The sequence below is a fragment of the Anser brachyrhynchus genome (assembly GCF_964034855.1).
Source record: "Anser brachyrhynchus genome assembly, chromosome: 26".
Taxonomy (NCBI): Eukaryota; Metazoa; Chordata; class Aves; order Anseriformes; family Anatidae; genus Anser; species Anser brachyrhynchus.
The window spans coordinates 2,855,532-2,872,882 of NC_137719.1; the positions used below are offsets into that span (position 1 = coordinate 2,855,532).

The following is a 17,351-nucleotide window of genomic DNA, read 5'->3' on the forward strand; positions in this document are numbered from 1 at the left end:
CCCAAATAATGGTTTTGATCTTCAGTTTTTTAGGACACGGGGAACAGCAGTGTGTGCTCTAAGAAAGAGAGGAAGCATGGAAAAGGGTCTAAGGAGCTGGGAGAAGGCAAGGAGGGATATCAATGGGGAGGGACCTGGTGCTCAATATCTCCCCCTGCCCACCTAGAGCATGGGATGAAGCTATTAAATCATTTCCAAACCAGATGTTGGGGCTGCAAAACCAACCTACCCTTTCCTTGGCCAGCACACTTTCTGTGCACTGGTGCTGCTTCTCAGGAGGGAATGCGGGCTGTGGAGCAGGAGCCTGTCTAAACATTAAAGCTGTTTAGGTAAATACCAGCTGGTACTCTGTCCTGTTAGAAAATAAAAGCCTCTATTTTAAATTAGCGTTGCACGGAAGAACAATGTTTAAATAGTTGCATTGTCTTCTCCTGGAAAATAAATAACGTAAATGCAGTGGACTCCTGGGGAGAATGCTCCAGCTAAACTGCCGAAGTCACCAGGAGATCAGTATCGCCTCTCAGCTGCACTGCGGGACGAGGGATGTCAGCACAATTAGGATGATGGCAGCGGTGAAAGGAGGCACGGAAAAACGCTTCGCTCAGGTTAGCCGGCGGCAGAGGCAGGGAAAGAAATGCAGCCCAGGCTGGCAGCTGCTAAATTCCCTGTCTGCTGGGGACAGGGGGCTTTGAGAGCCCCCAGCCCAAACCTCTGACCTGCACGCTGATAAACTCCAGCCTCTGGGGCTGAGCCCCCTGCCAGGTCTTGCACCTGCCTGTGGCAGCTCCAGGGTGGGAAATTAAAGGACAGCCTGAGCCATCCTTCCCTTTTTCCTCATGGCTGTTGCAAGCTCTTTTCTGTTTATATTTAAAGAGCACTAGAGGGCTGCAGAGATCTACGTTTGCAATTGTAGACACTGGCATTAATGCAGTATCTGTACTTTGGGGCCAGTTGCTCCAGTTCTTAAAGGGAAGCAGACAGCAGGGATGTGGGGATGGGATGGTTTGGGTTTTCCTCTCCTGCAAATAGGAGACTGAGGTGTTGCTGAGATGCAGCCAGGTGAGGAGTGGCTCACACCTGGGAGGGAAACAAGAAACATGTGGTTCTGCTGCAGAAAACACAAAATGGTTCAGGTTCATCCCTAGTCCAACCCCCCTGCTCAAAGCTTGTGCAGGGCTGTGTTCTGCTGGGTTTTCAGCATCTCTAAGGATGGAGATGCCACAGCCTCTGTGGGCAACCTGTTCCACTGCTTGACAGCTCTCTTACACCCAGAAGTAAGCTTTTCTTTTGGTATATTTTTCTTTTTTTTGCTTAAATATGGATTTTCTATGCTTCACTTTGTGCCCATTGCCTTTCCAGCAGACCCCACTGAGAGGAGTCTGGCTCCATCCTCGGACTGGCAACAGTGGCGCGAGGCAACTGTGTTAAAGGGTGATAATGGTCTATGTTTAACTAAAAGAAAGTGACAGAAAACCTTGAGGTAACAGGTTAAAACAGGAAGACCAGCCTAGAAAGGGCCTTGTGAGACTGCGAGGCCAATCCTTGTGATCCCAGCCACGCACCTTTGCTCGCTGCTCTGATGGCTTTTTCCAATTTCCAGCCTTTGTTGATTCTGGGCTGGTTTATGTTGTGGTGCCAGTGCTGTCCTTCAGGTTCAATGTTTTTTTTTTTTTTTTTTTTTTTCCCTTAGGTGTCCTGTGCCTGTGGAGCCTACAAAAACCAGTTGTTTGGTTTCTCAGTGTTCGTTCTGCTGAGCTGCACAAGCCCAGCTCCCCCCCAGCACCGTATCTGCTCTGTTCTCTGATCACTCGAGTAGTTTTGTTTATCCTGTGATCCACACACAGCCTCTTTCCTTGTCTGTTGTGGGAGTGTGGCCATGGGGGTCCACAAGCCCCATGGTTGGCGATAACATCGGAGTCTTAACGTTGAGGCCAGGAGGAATGTAAAGAGTTTAAAAGAAACAAGAAGGGTGATTCAGGAGATGTCTTGCTGTCTCAGACTGCTTTTCTCCAGCCGTTAAGACATGCAAGTTGCTGGGTGTTTGCTCTTGCCAGGCAAAGTTGTTAACCAGTGAATAGTTAGTGGAAAAGTACTGCTGTAGGGTGAATGGCATAAGAAGGGTGCCTGTCCTCAGTAAAAGGAGAGCTGAAGTTATGCCCTCAGTGTGAGAGAGTTGAAGTTGTGTCATCAATAAAGTAGTAGCAGTTACTGATCCTGAAAGAACCCTGGTGTCCGTGTGGTCATTACACCACAAATGGTGCCCGAACAGGGACCTGAAGAACATTACACCTCAAACAGCGTCCGAACAGGGACATGAAGAACAGGAACAGGGTCAGGCTAACAGAACAGGGACAAAACCAAAAAAGGAATGAACAAGGACAGGCTAGCAGAACAGGGACCAGGAAAGGAACAGGGACACCGATCGCCTCATGAAGATAGGTTTGGCCGAACTCAGCAAACCGCTCAGAGAAGCTCGTACTGAAAGTCACTGAAGGGAAGCACACCCGAGCTGGAAGGAAGCTGAAGCTGAGAGAAGCAGACCCGCGCACACAACTGCCCCTCACTGCCCGAAGGTAAGCAGCTGCATGCTGTGGGGAATCATATGTCCTTAGAACCAAAGAATGGCCTGGTAACCTTCCAGTTTATTCCCTTTATTACGAATCAGACAGTTTATGATCCTGAAATATGGGACCAAACTGAGGTCAAGCTTTGGGACTCTGCTACTAAAAACGACAAGGTTGTGGCGGGATTACTCGGCACCTGGTGATCAGTCTCTGAGGCCTTAAAGAGCCATGTGGGACCACAGTCAGAAACGTGCGGTTTGCCAGATAGCGGGGGAGCTGTGGGCTTGTCCACCGACCCGCCAGCTACGCCATTGCTGCCCCCTGCCCTACTGCCATCACAGGCCTTTGCCGTTGCGCCCCCGGTGAACTGAGCTCTCCTTTTGATCCAGGCCCTAGAGGCCCTGAAAAAAAAAAAGGAACTGTTTCCCCTCAATCTGGGAGGAATAACATACATAGGGCCCGAAGGCCAAGTTGCTTAACAACTTAAAGCGATAATAAATAAAGTAATAGCAGTTACTGATCCTAATAGAACCCTGCTGTCTGTGAGGTCGTTACGCCACAGGTGCCGTACGTGTTTTTAGGGTCCTAATTAGGGTCAGGCTTAGTGTTACAGTTAGGGATACGTTTCGGGTTGTTTGGAAAGAGAGAGGCTCAGAGTCCTGTTTTGTGTGGGGTTGCGTAAAGGCTCCCCAAGGGCGTGTACCCAAAGGCTTCCGTTGGGAGCACTTTTTGATGGGAGAAAGTGACGCCGTACGAGTTTTATAGGGTCCTACTTAGGTTTCGGGTCAGTGTTCTGGTTAGGGTTACGTTTTGGGTTCTTTGGGACAAGAGAAGGTGCAGAGTCCTGTTGTGTGTGGGGTTGCGTAAAAGACACACAAAAAGAGCTTGAGCTTTCTCTCTTTTCAAACAACCCTTACTGTAACCCTAAACCTTTCCTTACTTATAACTGTAATAAACATATTTCTTTCTGTGTGTTTAATATGCAATGGAGTTGCATTAACTTACTATGCAGTAACTATTTGTTTGTGAAAATAAGAAAACGATCATATCTCTTTGTCTTTTGCTTTTGGCAAACATAGGGTGTACTAACTGGGAAGAGAGAGCATGTGTATGTATTTCACTTCTGTAACTAATTTGCTGCTGTCATGCCATTATTACAGGTATGCTATTTACCTGTTGCCTTACTTTTTACTCTTTAGAGTTATACGCTGCTTCCTGTTTAGTGTTTGTATGGTTACTATGCATGAAACTTCTCTCTTCTTCTAGAAGGTTTTAGGCACTACCCTATTACAAACAGTAGTATAATATTTAAGAAATGAGTTCTTCAAGGTGTTGTCCACACTCTTAGAATGAAATGTTGAATGTCGCTTGGTGCTGTTCTCTTTAAGACTGTGATGAATTTACGTGGAAATACTTTTCGGGATGTAATTTGTGTGTGAGTTGCCCAAACACAAATAATGAATAGACGGGGTGCTCTAAGAAAAAAGGCAACATCTGGGGCTGTTCTGTCTGGTTCATTCTCTGTGCAACTGTACTGATTGATTGCTAATTAGAGGTTAGGTGAGGTTCTCTGATTTATTCTTAAACAACACACAGTCCCAAGAACTCTTCTTGGACAAGAAACTGACTTATCTTCCTCTTGTAATTCTTGGACAGTAGGAAAATGTCACCTCAATTTGGCATTGCATAACAGTATTGGTCAAACATTTTGTAAATTTGAAGTAGCTTAATCCAATTAACAAGCAGCTAATTTAGCATGACATAAACAGTAGATGTGTGACTCCAGCTTTGTTCATTAAAATCAACAGTAAGTCACTATCTTGACACCTAAAAGGTGTATAATCATTCACCATTTAATTAGCACCAGTATGTCAGGTACTCATTAGAATAATTGACTAAAGTCTTGCTTGTTGAAAATGGCTTTTTGCTTAATTTTATGCACTTAGGACGGTGTTTTCCATTTCACAAAAACATGTAGGCAGATCTCATGGGTCATCTGCATAATTTGTTTGCCAGGTTAACGTAGGCACATCCTCCAGTGCTTTTCGCAGCTTGACTGGTATAGCTTAGGCAGTAAGTTTCCACAGCTTCTTCTACAAAATATAATTTATGATATTGTTAGGTGACCATAAGTAAAAAGTGCAAGTTAACTCTGATGATTAATCAGAAATATAAAAACAGCTAAGTTAGCCAACTTCAGAGGAATTGGGTCTGCGCAAGTCCTCCTCAAACAGTCTCTGACCAGAACTGCTTTGGAGAGACAGTGTTGCGAAGACAGTTTACAAAGCAGTTGATACAGAAGATAAAAAGGCACAAACTATTTCTAATGAATGTGCTTGTTTATATTAATAGTTTCAGGCAGTATCTGTTGGCAAAGATGACAGGACTTGTGGTGGGTGCTGCTTCCCAGCTTCCAGACTAGCGGTGCAGAGTGATGCTTCTCTGGCCAAGGGGCCCATGACAGCTCCCAGAACAAGAACAGTATCCAGACTGTTATGCAGCTGAGAAAGTTAGTGTAAACTAAGCATACCTTGTCCAGACACTGCTTGCTGTGGAAGTTCGTCATGGGTTAAAATTAAAACTTGCATAAAAGCCCTGGGCGTGGGCTCAAGCCTAGTATTATCAGTGGTGTTGCTGTCTCCCAAGAGCAAAATGCAGACCTCAGTTAATCTATGGGGCTTGCAGCAGACCTTGGATAAAGCCTTGGCTGAATAACTTGAAAGTGTCTGCAGGATAAAGCATCAGCAGCAAGTTTGTTATTTTGCAAGATAATGAGCACTGGAGCACTGTTTTTTGTTTGTTTGTTTGTTTTTTTTTTTAAATCAGTGAAATTCATTGCAAATCTAATGCAGTATGTGACAAGTAAACCTACGTTGAGCTGTCGTGACTGAGCCTCAGGAATGCAATTTAGGTCTTCCTCTTTCAGTTGGTTATTTTTTGTTTTTTAGTGCTTATGGTTACAGGTCATTTTACAAAAGAGGAAAGGAAGATTAGATATAAAAACAAATTCCATGATTTGCATTTGAAGATTTGGGAGAAAATTTCACATTTTTACAGGAACTAAGATAGTGAAAGCAGTTTCAAAGTAAGAATGACAAGAAAGGTACAATGTATTCCACTCTGCACTTGTATTTACATATATGTTAAAAAAAATATAAAAAGACCAGCATTAAGGTTGCAAATCATCCAATAAAAATAAAGAAGTAAATGCATGATATGTGTGCAGCACAGACTAAAAGTAAAAGGTGAAATAGCAGCGTGCAGAAGGCATCCAGTGTGACAGATCGAGCAACTGAACCCAGTACTCTGTATTAATTATATAGATATACTTGTACTGATACTTAAGCTGACTTTGTTTATGTGAAGAAACTTTTAAGGGCGGACTTAGTTTGATGCTACAGCCAGGTAAGGTGGTGAGAGATCTGCGTGTTTCTGTGCCGTTTCATAGTTACCTTGGGTCTTGTTAACGGAGGAGTCTTTCCACTCTGACTGCAGAGTCAGTAGCTACATCAAGTTTTGGAACTTGTGCCTGTTTTCCTGCATTATTGTGCTATATTACAGCGTCTGTGTTTCTTCTCTATTCCCATTGACTTTGAATTATTACACTAAGCATTATTATTCAGGTCAAATATCTAGAGCTGGCAGTTTGCATCCGTAGAGGGAAGAGGAAACTATGCCAGATTCTCTGTACCAGTTGGGCTGGTGGCTGCCTCTGCTTATCACCCTTCAAAGAGCATACTGTTCACTTGAGCATGGGCAGCAGGAAAACTGGTTGTGTTTGCCTGTTGTCTATTCCCTCTGACGGCAGGCACTCCCAGGGCCGTGCAGTTAGTTCAGAGAACTGATGGAATGCAGCAGACACGTCTCAGCAGCGCACTCAGCAGCACAGGCTGGGCAAATCGTCTCCTATTTTAATACTTCGAGGGCCTCTCTCTGAAACTGATAGCATTGTCTCACAGAGTTAATTCATTTTTATAAACATTCACACCGATGTCTCTTCAAGGTGAATACCAATCATGCAAATGCCCAGGTTTATTTTTCCTAGACTCTCTTCCTGAAACAGGTAGGAGAGTTGTCTGATGGGATCGGAAGAACAGCCTATTTAGCAACAGCAATGTCTCTGGGTTTTCGTTCTTAGATCTCAAAAAACTTTTCAAAGGAATTTAATAACATTTTTTATATAACAAACATATGGTAAATAAATAAAACAGTGGGAAAAGGAGAGAAAGTCACCTTCTCTTGGGCCACCCAATAACTAATTTTACAGCATGGAGAAGAACTGTCACTTGAGCTCCTTGCCAGAGATTTAAGATCAGAAATAGCAGAAGTGTGAATAGAAGCCTCAGTTCAAAGTTCTATCCACTAACCAACACTGGTGTCTCACTTCCAAGAGTGGAATTAAAAACATGCACTGAGATATAATTGAAATATTAGCTACCGGTTTCCCTGAACTCTGAATTAATAGGACATTATAGCTGTTTGAAAACTTTAGAGATGACGGACTACCTGGAAGGTGGTTTCATTTTGAGAAAGGAAAATAAGTTGCTAATTTCCTGGGAAGTGAATCAGAAGAAGATGGAAGTAAGTGTCAGGCAAGTCTGGAAAAAGGAACTGTGAAAACAGCCTCTCAAGAGAGAGGTATAGAGATGACCTTTTCTTATTCTGGGTTCCTTTGTTAATGAAGGCAACGTTGTTTTAAAGTGCAGCAAGTCTGAACTTCTGTAGATGGGGTTTGTCAGGTCGGAAATTTGCTGGGACAAGACCTTCTATTACATGAGCTTCTCTATGAATTATAACCTTTAAATATTAAATACGCTTCAGGTCAAGCTAGTCCAGTTTATGAGGCAGCAGGTACAGGGAAAGAAAAGTAAATACTTGCATTTTATGAGTGTAATTTCAATCGAAATTCCAGGTTTGTTACTCATGCCAAAATTGTATATAAAATTGCTATAGCAATCAAAGCATGAATCAAGGTTCATAAAGCCAACTTGAATCTTTAATGAAAATTCTTTCAAGGATTTGTTGCCACTAACAAATCAGCATCATTTGCTTTTTCACAGTCTAGAGGACAGACTGCTGTAACAAAGATCTCTTGCCAGTCTCATTTGTACAAGGTTAATCGCTGTAACTCTGAAAGTCTTTTCAGGGATAACAGTATTCATTGGAATACCTTTCCTGGGCATTTTCTGCATTTAAGAGTATTAAGACATACATAAATCGAGAACTTTCTGTGACTGAACCGATGGTATACTTTATTCAGGGTCAGCAAAACTTCAGCAATGCAAAAAGAACATGAACAGACATTACAGATTTGATGAATATTTTGAATAGGTAAGATTTCTATCTTCAAAAAATGTTCTTCAAGGTAAACAGAAATGTACACAGATTTGATTACAAATTACTAAATGGCTATCAGAGAAGTGGAAATTCTCCCATGGGAAATAAGATTTCATTTTTCTTTCTTGATGTGATATTAAAAAGTGAAATTTAGGTAAAACATGCGGAAGAATTGCAATCGAACTAACGGAACTCAGAGTGTAACCTGCCGAATGGAGTGGATTGAAGACATCTCTACTAGAACAAACTGTGCCAAAATCAGCAGAAACATGTGGTCCACTTCTGGAAGTTCATGAGATCTGCATACAAATAAGTGCATGGCAAACTAACTCATCAAATTCCATTAATGGAAAATGCACCTTACAGAGATACAAATGGAATTTAAAAACATTTGGAGAGAAGGAGAGAGAAAAAGGGGTAGTGGAAAGGAGGAAGTGGGCTAATATTATTAAGATTTTGATACATCTTGTGTTTTAACCGTCATGTTTCCATTAACTTCATGAAAAAAAAAGTTTACAGAACCTTAAGACTTTTCATATTATTCTGTCTCCAAGGTATTGATATTTCATAAAATGTCCATGGAAGGTCTTACATTTCTGTTACTGAAAAGTCTTACAGAGCTCTGCAGTCAAATGGATAAATTGTTTCTCTTAAATCTGTATTTCTGCAATGTAATGTTTTTGATTTAAGCAAAATCTGTTAAATTTTGCTTTTAATAGAAAACCAAAAAATAATTGCAGATTTCTCCTACAGAGAGTAAACATTTTGTTTTCTTAAATATTACACAGGACACTAGCATGAATCATGCAAATCTGAAGTGGTATTCTTTGTGGAAAAAGTCCTCAGGACGCTTGATTCAACACTAATATTCCCTGCTTAGACATGACAATGTTGCTGTTGGCACACAGAACAGTCGTTTTCTGTGAATATAAAGATCTATTGGATGGCTTGACAGCCGAAACAAAAGCAGTGGCCTGATTTGGATGTTAAGGGAGCTGTAGAGATATGCTATCTGAATGTGTTTCCTCTGGTATATTCCTGATAGAGAAATATTTGATGTGACTGGAAACATCCAAACTTTATTTGTGCACAGATAGCTCTTCTTAAAAATTTCAAGTCTTAGAATTCAGCAAGCGTAAGATTTTCCGTTCATCTAATGCATGTGTATCTTATGCTTTCAGCAAGCTACCACTGGTAGTTCCATGCATTTTTTCTCATCTTTGAGATTGTTCACATTTTTTCCAAATGCTTCAAAATATTTTTTTTCTAGTTTTCCATGACTAATGTTTTTTTCTGCAGCTACCTCTGGTTCTAAGACCATGGCATATGAGTAGTCCAAAAAACCTGCCATTTATGCAGTGATGAAGGAAACATTGCTTTAGGTAGCAGTAAATATCCAGATGTAGCATTGATTAAAGACTTGCTATGATACCTACAGAAAAAAAAAGTCCATAGCGGATGTGTTTAAAGCCACTTTCATGAATTTTCAGTTAGTATCGTCTTATGGTTTCTTTGTGGCCCCTTCATCTGTGTCTTGCCTTTAAGATTAGATTTTGAACGCTTGGAGCGATCAGTAACTTTCTGGTCGTATGGCAAGCATAGAAAGGTGCTTGCTTAGTTTATGATAATTTTTACAATCCTGTAAGAATCTAAACTTCAGGTTGGAAGGTTTACACTGTAAGACTATTTGATTCTGGGTCTGATGCTGTGTAGTAGTTCCTAAATTCCTGGTGTGTGTTATGGCAACATAAGCTGTTGTGTTACAATGTTATTCATAAGTTCTCAGATATTTTCTTTTACAGTGGTCCAAATAAAAGTGAAAAGGCATCTTCTCTCAGTTATATTTGCTTTGTTTCAGTGTGGGCAAAACAGCTTGACTTTGGCATTTCAGTGGTAATATATGTGAAATATTTAAGAGTGAAGATAATGAAGTGGAAACAAAGCAGTAATATTTCGAAATATTTCTCCAAGCTAATATAGACAAAATCAAATTGTTTCCATGACTTTTTGAAAAATATCAAATAGGCCTTATTTCTGATGGAAACACATTCCAGCTGGTGGAGGGAGGTGGGGAGGGAGAAGTTTTAAAGAAGCAGATCTTTCAGAGGAAGCTCTGATGAAAGTAAGAGATTTTTTTGTTGTTGTTTACACTAATCAGTAGTGGCAAGCAGGTGAGTCACTGAATGCTTAAAAAAAAAAAGCACTTGCATTAGTAACTATACATTAGACAATGAGCAACAGAGTTAAAAATGGAGGAACCAGTGTAGCATAGGTGGGAAAAATGCTACCTCCCCCAGAAGAGTAGACTGTGTTCTAGAGCAACCTGTCTAGTAGTGACCTGCATTCATTTGTGCTACTGTATTCTCCATTGCGTTTTCCTTGTGACCTTGAAAGTTGAAAACTCTGTGGATGAAATCCATTGTTTGGTATGGTACACTTACTGTACAGCACTCATAGCAAAAGCTAATTAAACTTCTTTTTTTTTTTTTTTTCCTGACATAGTGAACCCATCTTTTTGTGGGCAGCGTGTGGTTCACATGAAATGATTGGAGAAAAGGAAAAATGCAGTTTTGGCAGGTGGAAATAAATATGGTGAAAAGAAGCTTGGTCGGTTTTGTAAGGTTGGCTAATTTTAACTGAAATCAACATACCCTTTCCATCAGCTGTGAAGAGTCACATTAAATAACGTACCCTGTGCAGTGGACTCCGGAGGCGGGTTCAGCACCCTGCAAAAGGCACGAAGCTCCTTTGCTAACTTCCATTAGTAAGTACATCAGTTAGGCTTCCACACATCCAACTCACGTGTAAAAATTTGCTAGGACAGATGGTGCCAACAGGAGAAAGGTCTTGCAGGAAGGAATTCAGTCACTTTTTTTAAAAAAGCAAAAGCAGCAGCTGTGGTTTTGATTATTATTAAGGTAATTATAAAAGGAAGAATTATTGGCAGTGAGTCACTTGGTGCACCTGTGACAGAAATGGGTCCTCTGTTGTGCTTCCCATTAAGTCAGTGATGGCCAACATCTGCCCTGTGTTGGAACCAGGGTGATAATGCTTCGTGGTCATCAAGATTTATCAGCTCGGATGGGTTTGGCACCCGAGGCTTCCCATAGATGTAGCAATTTTACGTCTTCTGTATTCGAACAGTGTGTTTCTCATTCTGCCTTCTGGAGCCATGCTCAGCTCAATGCCTACTGTGAAGGCTTCTTATACAGCACTTTATGTCCCCTTTCTTCAGGAGTGAAACAAAAATTCCTGCATGCTGTAACTGGTAATGCAGAGCTAAAGTTTTGCAGGTTGCTCTTTTATAGTGTTCAGAATGGAAAATCAATGAGTTGCTCAGATGGCATCACACCATGTGTTAATGTCATCTGTAATAATACCTCAAAATCATTCCACCTGCTGTTTGTGTAGGACCAAGACTCAAGTTTCTTGAAGTAAATGGGTCCGTATAAAGCTGAAGAAAAGTTAATCAAGTGCACAACAATGCTATGGAAAGCAGTGAAAAAATATAGACATGCATTGTTTAAAAGGAAAAAGAAAAAAGAAGCTTTCTTTAAAAATGAGAAGAAATAAATCATTGTTTTATCATATAGGCAAAAACAGCAAGCATGTAGTGAAGCGAGTCAGTGCACGTAACTTGGTATTAAAAGGCTGTTCCAGATGACGGGTGCACACAGAGGATGAGTCTTTCCCTGCTCATGTTGGTTTATGGCAGTCGAAGCCAAGACACTTCCAAGTGTTATGGTCATGGATGGAGGTGATCCAGCAGAAAAGTAAACTTTTTTTTTTCCTCTTAGGTTCGTGCTCGGTTTCCTAGATCATCTTGCTGTGCTATCCCAGAAGTGCTGATACATGGGAATGTCAGGACCAGCAATCCAGTGGTGGACCTGTATCAGCCCAGGCTTAGAACTGCTGAAATGGCTGTGGAATTGCAGCCAAAATTTCATACAGTTGTGAAACTTTCTGCTTTGAGGTGTGTCTATTGGTGTCAGTAAAGTAGAATTATAAATGTGTATTTTGATTGGTCTCAGTGACAATGATGTCCAGGCATATCGTTGGGGTAAACAAAATATCCTCCTGAGATCTCTGAGAGATACGGAAATATTCTGAGCACCACTTCAGAGACTGACTACATCCCAGAAAGATTATGTGGCTTTTTAAAAGGTTCACACTACACTGAGGAACAGGAAATCTCCCAGTTTATATTCCTATGATTTAACCACCAATGCCCACATCTTTGAAATGTGTGAGAATCATCTTAGTATGCAAAAACATTGATCACTCAGTGGTAGTGATATTCTGATATTCAGGTGATGTTCTGTCCTGGATGGACCTTATCGTTGTACTTTATCCTTTTTCTCCAAGTCATTCATAGTTTTATTTTTGCTGCAGAAATTGTAAGCTGGCATTTCGTCAATAATATCCAACTCAGTTCAATCATGGCACCTATTCTGTCAGCAGTTGCAAATGCAGACCAGACGGAGAATGCCACTTGAGCTGTGATTCAACAAATGCTGTTTAGTGCTCTTCTTAAGAAGAAGTGTTAATGGATCTCCCAGAAAAATATAGCTGTAGATTTGGTTTACAGGAAATCTTTGACGTGATACTGATTTTTTTCACAGTTTAAGGTTTATGAGAGAAATTTAGGCACTCCATGTATATAAAAATAACTCGTAATGAAGGAGTACAATGATAATTGTGGATTTCAGTATTTCTTCTTCACTGTAGTGTTGGTTCCCGTTGATCATACTGATTTCTCATAGTTCTTACTTATGGCTAATGAAAACACCAAGATACGGGGTGGTAAAAGCTTGCTGCTTTAGCTAGGCTCATCTTCATGTAGTGCTTCATCATCATTGCAGTCACATCAGAGCCTTCATTTTGTGTTTAATCATTTTCATTTAGGACTTTGAATGACATTGTACATATAAAACCTGATTCTCATTTGCTGTAACTCCTCCATGCACACATCTGAACAGGGAGTAAATTCTTTACATTGACTTTAAGTCATCTCATTACATTTGTGGGGCAGTGTAAAATGAACAAACAAAACCCATCTGACTGCATACGATGTGCCCCAGACTAATTAATGAGTCCATGCTACAAAGCACGGGAGATAAAGCCTGAAGTCTGGACTCATTCTCTGTTTCATCTGCTGTGGTATGAGATTGCTTTTTTTATAACATAAGGCAAAAAAATAAAAAATGTGTTGGCTTGGAGGCAGACGGCAGAATAGTTGTAGTGAGAATGCTGTGCAGCTCCATCCAGATGCAGAGCATAAAAATGTGGGTCAGACCACTCGGCTACCGGTGCTGAATTTACGCACTTGCTTCGGTATTTTCATGTGGTACCGCACTCTGCCACGTAGAGTCATCTAATGTGTCTTCTGGGGCTGTTGATGGGCTCAGGTTTAAGAAATAAAATAGTGACCTACTTGAGAAAGTTGTCAATGCAAGAAAGAGACTATTCGATGTACGCTCTGCAGGCTGAATGGGGATTAGAGGCGTTTAACTGTGAATCTTTTAACCTGCAGGTTTTATGACCAGATCCTTTTATTGTTTTTTTTAATCTTCACAGCCTAAAAGGGTTAGGAGGAAGGGAAGAGGAGAGGAAATTATCTTATAGCAACTTCAGAAACTGTCTTTGTAACTGGGAATAAAAAAGTCCAATGAAATGGGAATGAGACGATAAATTGTCTCCTCTTATGTTCCTAGCTTGTTATTATTTTCATTAAATGTTCACAGACACAATTTCACTGTTTAAATCAACATGATGACCTAGTTAAAAAAAAAAAAAAAGTTGGGAAAGAATATAGCTTTAATTATATGCAGTGATGATTTTATAAACTTTACAGAGTACATAAATATAATCTAACATGTATGTAAGGCTCCCAAATCATACGAAAGGCCATCAGAATGATGAGGGAAGTCTGTAGTCTCTGCATCCTTTTTATGCATTTGGCTTAAAATACTTTTACATCCAAATGGCAGTTCAGGGAGAAAAGCAGGATTCCCTCATTATGGTTTCAGCATTGAGAAGTTCATTATGTACATTGTTTATTATAAACAATACACTTTGGGGAAATCATGTCCCCATCAAGGCTGATAATAAAATTCCCTCATTTCCACTGGGGCTAAGTTTTCAGATGTTGTTCTTGCTCTGAGAAAATAAAAGATAAAACTTCAGTTCCTGCACTATCTTCACTGGTCTTTGGGAATAATCCACATAGTATTTTTGTTTACAAAATACTGAGCAGCGTAATTTTAATCCAGAAAAATGATGAGGGGTAGGTAATTAACTCCAATTTTGTAAGTGCGCTAATGTAATTGATGCAGAGTATCCAAGTATTGCTGTATTCCTTGCATTCTTTCCCTGCTGATGTAGAATAGGAAAGCATCAAATAAGTCCTCATTTCTGGTAATATTATAGCAACCATTTCACTAAAGACAGGGACCAAGCAAACAACTGACCACTAAGCCAAAACACCCAGAGATGAGAAGGTGAAATAAAGTCAGGCCTGTCTGGATCTTGGATTCATCCACATCTTGGATTTGTTCTGAAGTTCAGAAATTGGCTAGAGCTCAATCTCACTTTCATTTTTATTGTATTTTGGCACGCAAGCAGGCTGAATTTTTTCGGACAACTGTTATTCTATAGAATTATTAATGATCTATGTTTCCTATGTGACAACATAAACGTTATCAGTTACCAGTAACAAGCATCATAAAAATAGTTTGCAGCAGTCTTTCTTGGCAACTTGATAATTCACACTGCAGTAGTAAGACATTCTCTGGGGCTCCTTTTCATCACTAATGTAGTGCATGAATGCAGAGCATTTATCTTTAGTGTATCTTAGAATTGGGCAAGGATATTATTTGGCATTATCACAGTACAAGTGCTCTTTCTTCAGGTCTGCTCTGATTCTTGTAAAACACTAAATCTTGCGTTCCTAATGCCTGATCATACCCTGCTGTAATAAACGTTAAAACAAATGAAAAAGAAAAATCAAAGTATACTGTAGTTGAACTCCTGAGATGTATTGTAACAGCACTTTAACTTGCACTTCAGTTTTGCACAAATAGCTTTCTATTTTAGGTCCTGTGCATTTATGAAAAAACAGCAAAAGCTCTATTTATATTGAAGATGCAAGACTACTAATATGGGGCTAAATTAGTTACCGTCATCTATTTTTCATACTGCAAGCCCTGTTAGCAGCCCATGTCAGCTGCAAATTAAGTTGCATGGAGGTATAGTTCTCAACAGAAATCAATTTTCAGTACAAAATGCCTTTTTTTGCAGTTTTATGGCTTAAAACTACTTACATGAAGTGATTTATTGTTTGCAGTTAGGGGAGAAGGCTGTTGAGGTAATGATAGTCTGATTTTGACTTTTTTAGACTTTATTGGCAGTGTTTGATTTTAAATAATAAATTTAAAATAATACATGACTAAATATAAAGTTAATCTGAATCTTTAAAGTATACTAATTTGTTGCCACATGGGAATTTGCATAGTATGTAAGAATTTGCCCCAAAAATCAAATGACGTTTGTCAAATTACACAAGCTGTATTTCAAGCTGCCAAATGGTGGAAAGGTGAAAACCAGGGGCTGCTGAAGGAAACACAAACTGAATCTTAATTATTATATTTATTTATAAATAACGATGGCAGTAGTACCACGGATATACAACAGGGTAGCCTGGGTTGCTGTATAGGCCAGATCCTCAGTAGCCATAAACTTGTTCCAGTGAAGTGGGGCCATTTAGCTTCAAGTTATCCTGGACTGTGCCTGTTCACCCTGCCTGAGGCTCAGTCCTAACATAACTATTTGTAGTCTGAAATAAGAATTTGTCTTGACAGAGAACGTGGCGATGCTGAAATGGACTTATTTTGTCTGCACTTGAAATTAACCTTTTGTTGATGTAGTCAATGGGGATTTAATCCAAATTTAATTTCCAGAAACAGAGAGAAGTACTCTCCGCGTGTTCCTTACGTGCAGTCAGAGCAGCAGCAGCAGCAGGGATGTAGGGCTGCGTGGAGTCAGAGTGGAGGTGTACTTGGAAGCACTTGTTTGGGAGGGAGTGATGGCAATCCAGCAACACTTTCTGAAATTTGAACACATGTTGATGGTCCCAGTGTTTTGCTGGTGAGGTCTGGGCTACAAGTAGGCCTTTATACCTTACGCTTGCCTTCTCAGCAATTCTTAGTACTGTTTTTGTTTCCAGTTTCGTAGGATAAATGTCTGGTTGCATTAGACATTGTCTAAATGTGAGAAGTAACATGAGCAGCAAGCAGCTCAAAGTAATGGGAAAAATATACCCAATGAAATGCCTGCTGTCCTAACATAACTGCTTATCCTCAAAAAATGAAGTGCTCTGATCGAAGGCAAACAGCTATCTGCAAGCCTTACACTTCCAGTTTTTCATAGGCTCGTATTTGACTGCTTCTCGTACAGCACAAGACTGTTTCTTTATGATGCAGTCACTCACAGTCAATACAACAGGTTTTCTTCATTCTTGTGCTTTTAATTTCAAGACTATTCATTACTGTCTTCCAGTGCTGCCTTATATCCATCCATTCATTGTTATTCATATGTTTTTATTTCTTAAAAGATGGAAATGACACTTTTCTATCTTGATTAAACTCCCTACCATTTTACTTTTTAACTACTAATCCATATTTTAATAGTCTTCTCTCTTAAGAATTGATACTATGATATTGTGGAAACATACTTTAAAAAATACTGCTTCGTCATTCTTCTTGTTCTAGTGTATGAAATAATTTCTGTGTGCGTGTTGAGGATCATCAAACGTGTAATCCAGCTGAATGACCCTAGTGTGGTAGGTGAATTTACTGTCATAGCACCCCTTGCAATAACTTCTTTATAAAGTCACATGCTGGGATTGTTGCCTGAGGTGTTGTTAACTAAACTAAATATCAGTGGAGAAAGCCAAGATACACAGTGCTGACGTTCTGAGGCTGATTGGAGTTGGAGGGAGGGCTTAAAGTTCGAATCTCTGAGGTTATTAATGTTAGTTTCAGCAGTGACACAATCCACTGTAACAGATCGTGAACCTGTACAACCTGGAGAGGAAGGTGGGTTTTTGTCAAATAGAATATTGCTCCCCGTCGCCACCCCAGAAGCACAAGAATAGCATACTGTTAAAAAAAAAATGGGTATTGTCATGTGCTGTGTGCTTGGGTCCATACCAGAGGTAAAAACAGAGGTTTTTGCATCAACACAAAGCATGATCATCATAAGCTGACCTTTAAGTGTATGAGTAGTATATTTAAATGAATTGTGTCGTTTAGGGAACTTAATCATGTTGAACCAGAACTCAAAAAAAAAAAAAAAAAAGGAAAAAAAATGCTATTTGTAGCCTACAACACATTTATTTTTAAACCATTAATTTTCTCAGAGAAAACTGAAATCCATATAAAGGAGTCCTTA

At 40.0% G+C, this 17,351-nt stretch overlaps 1 long non-coding RNA gene across 1 annotated transcript; it reads left to right on the top strand.

Annotated features, from left to right (window-relative positions):
* Positions 1 to 1,097: 1,097 nt before the first annotated feature.
* On the top strand, positions 1,098 to 13,343 carry LOC308182990. Its single transcript, XR_013942184.1, has 5 exons — positions 1,098 to 1,274; positions 1,691 to 2,573; positions 3,644 to 3,724; positions 10,404 to 10,665; positions 11,699 to 13,343. It is a non-coding gene; the product is annotated as an uncharacterized lncRNA (long non-coding RNA).
* The last annotated feature ends 4,008 nt before the right edge of the window (positions 13,344 to 17,351 follow it).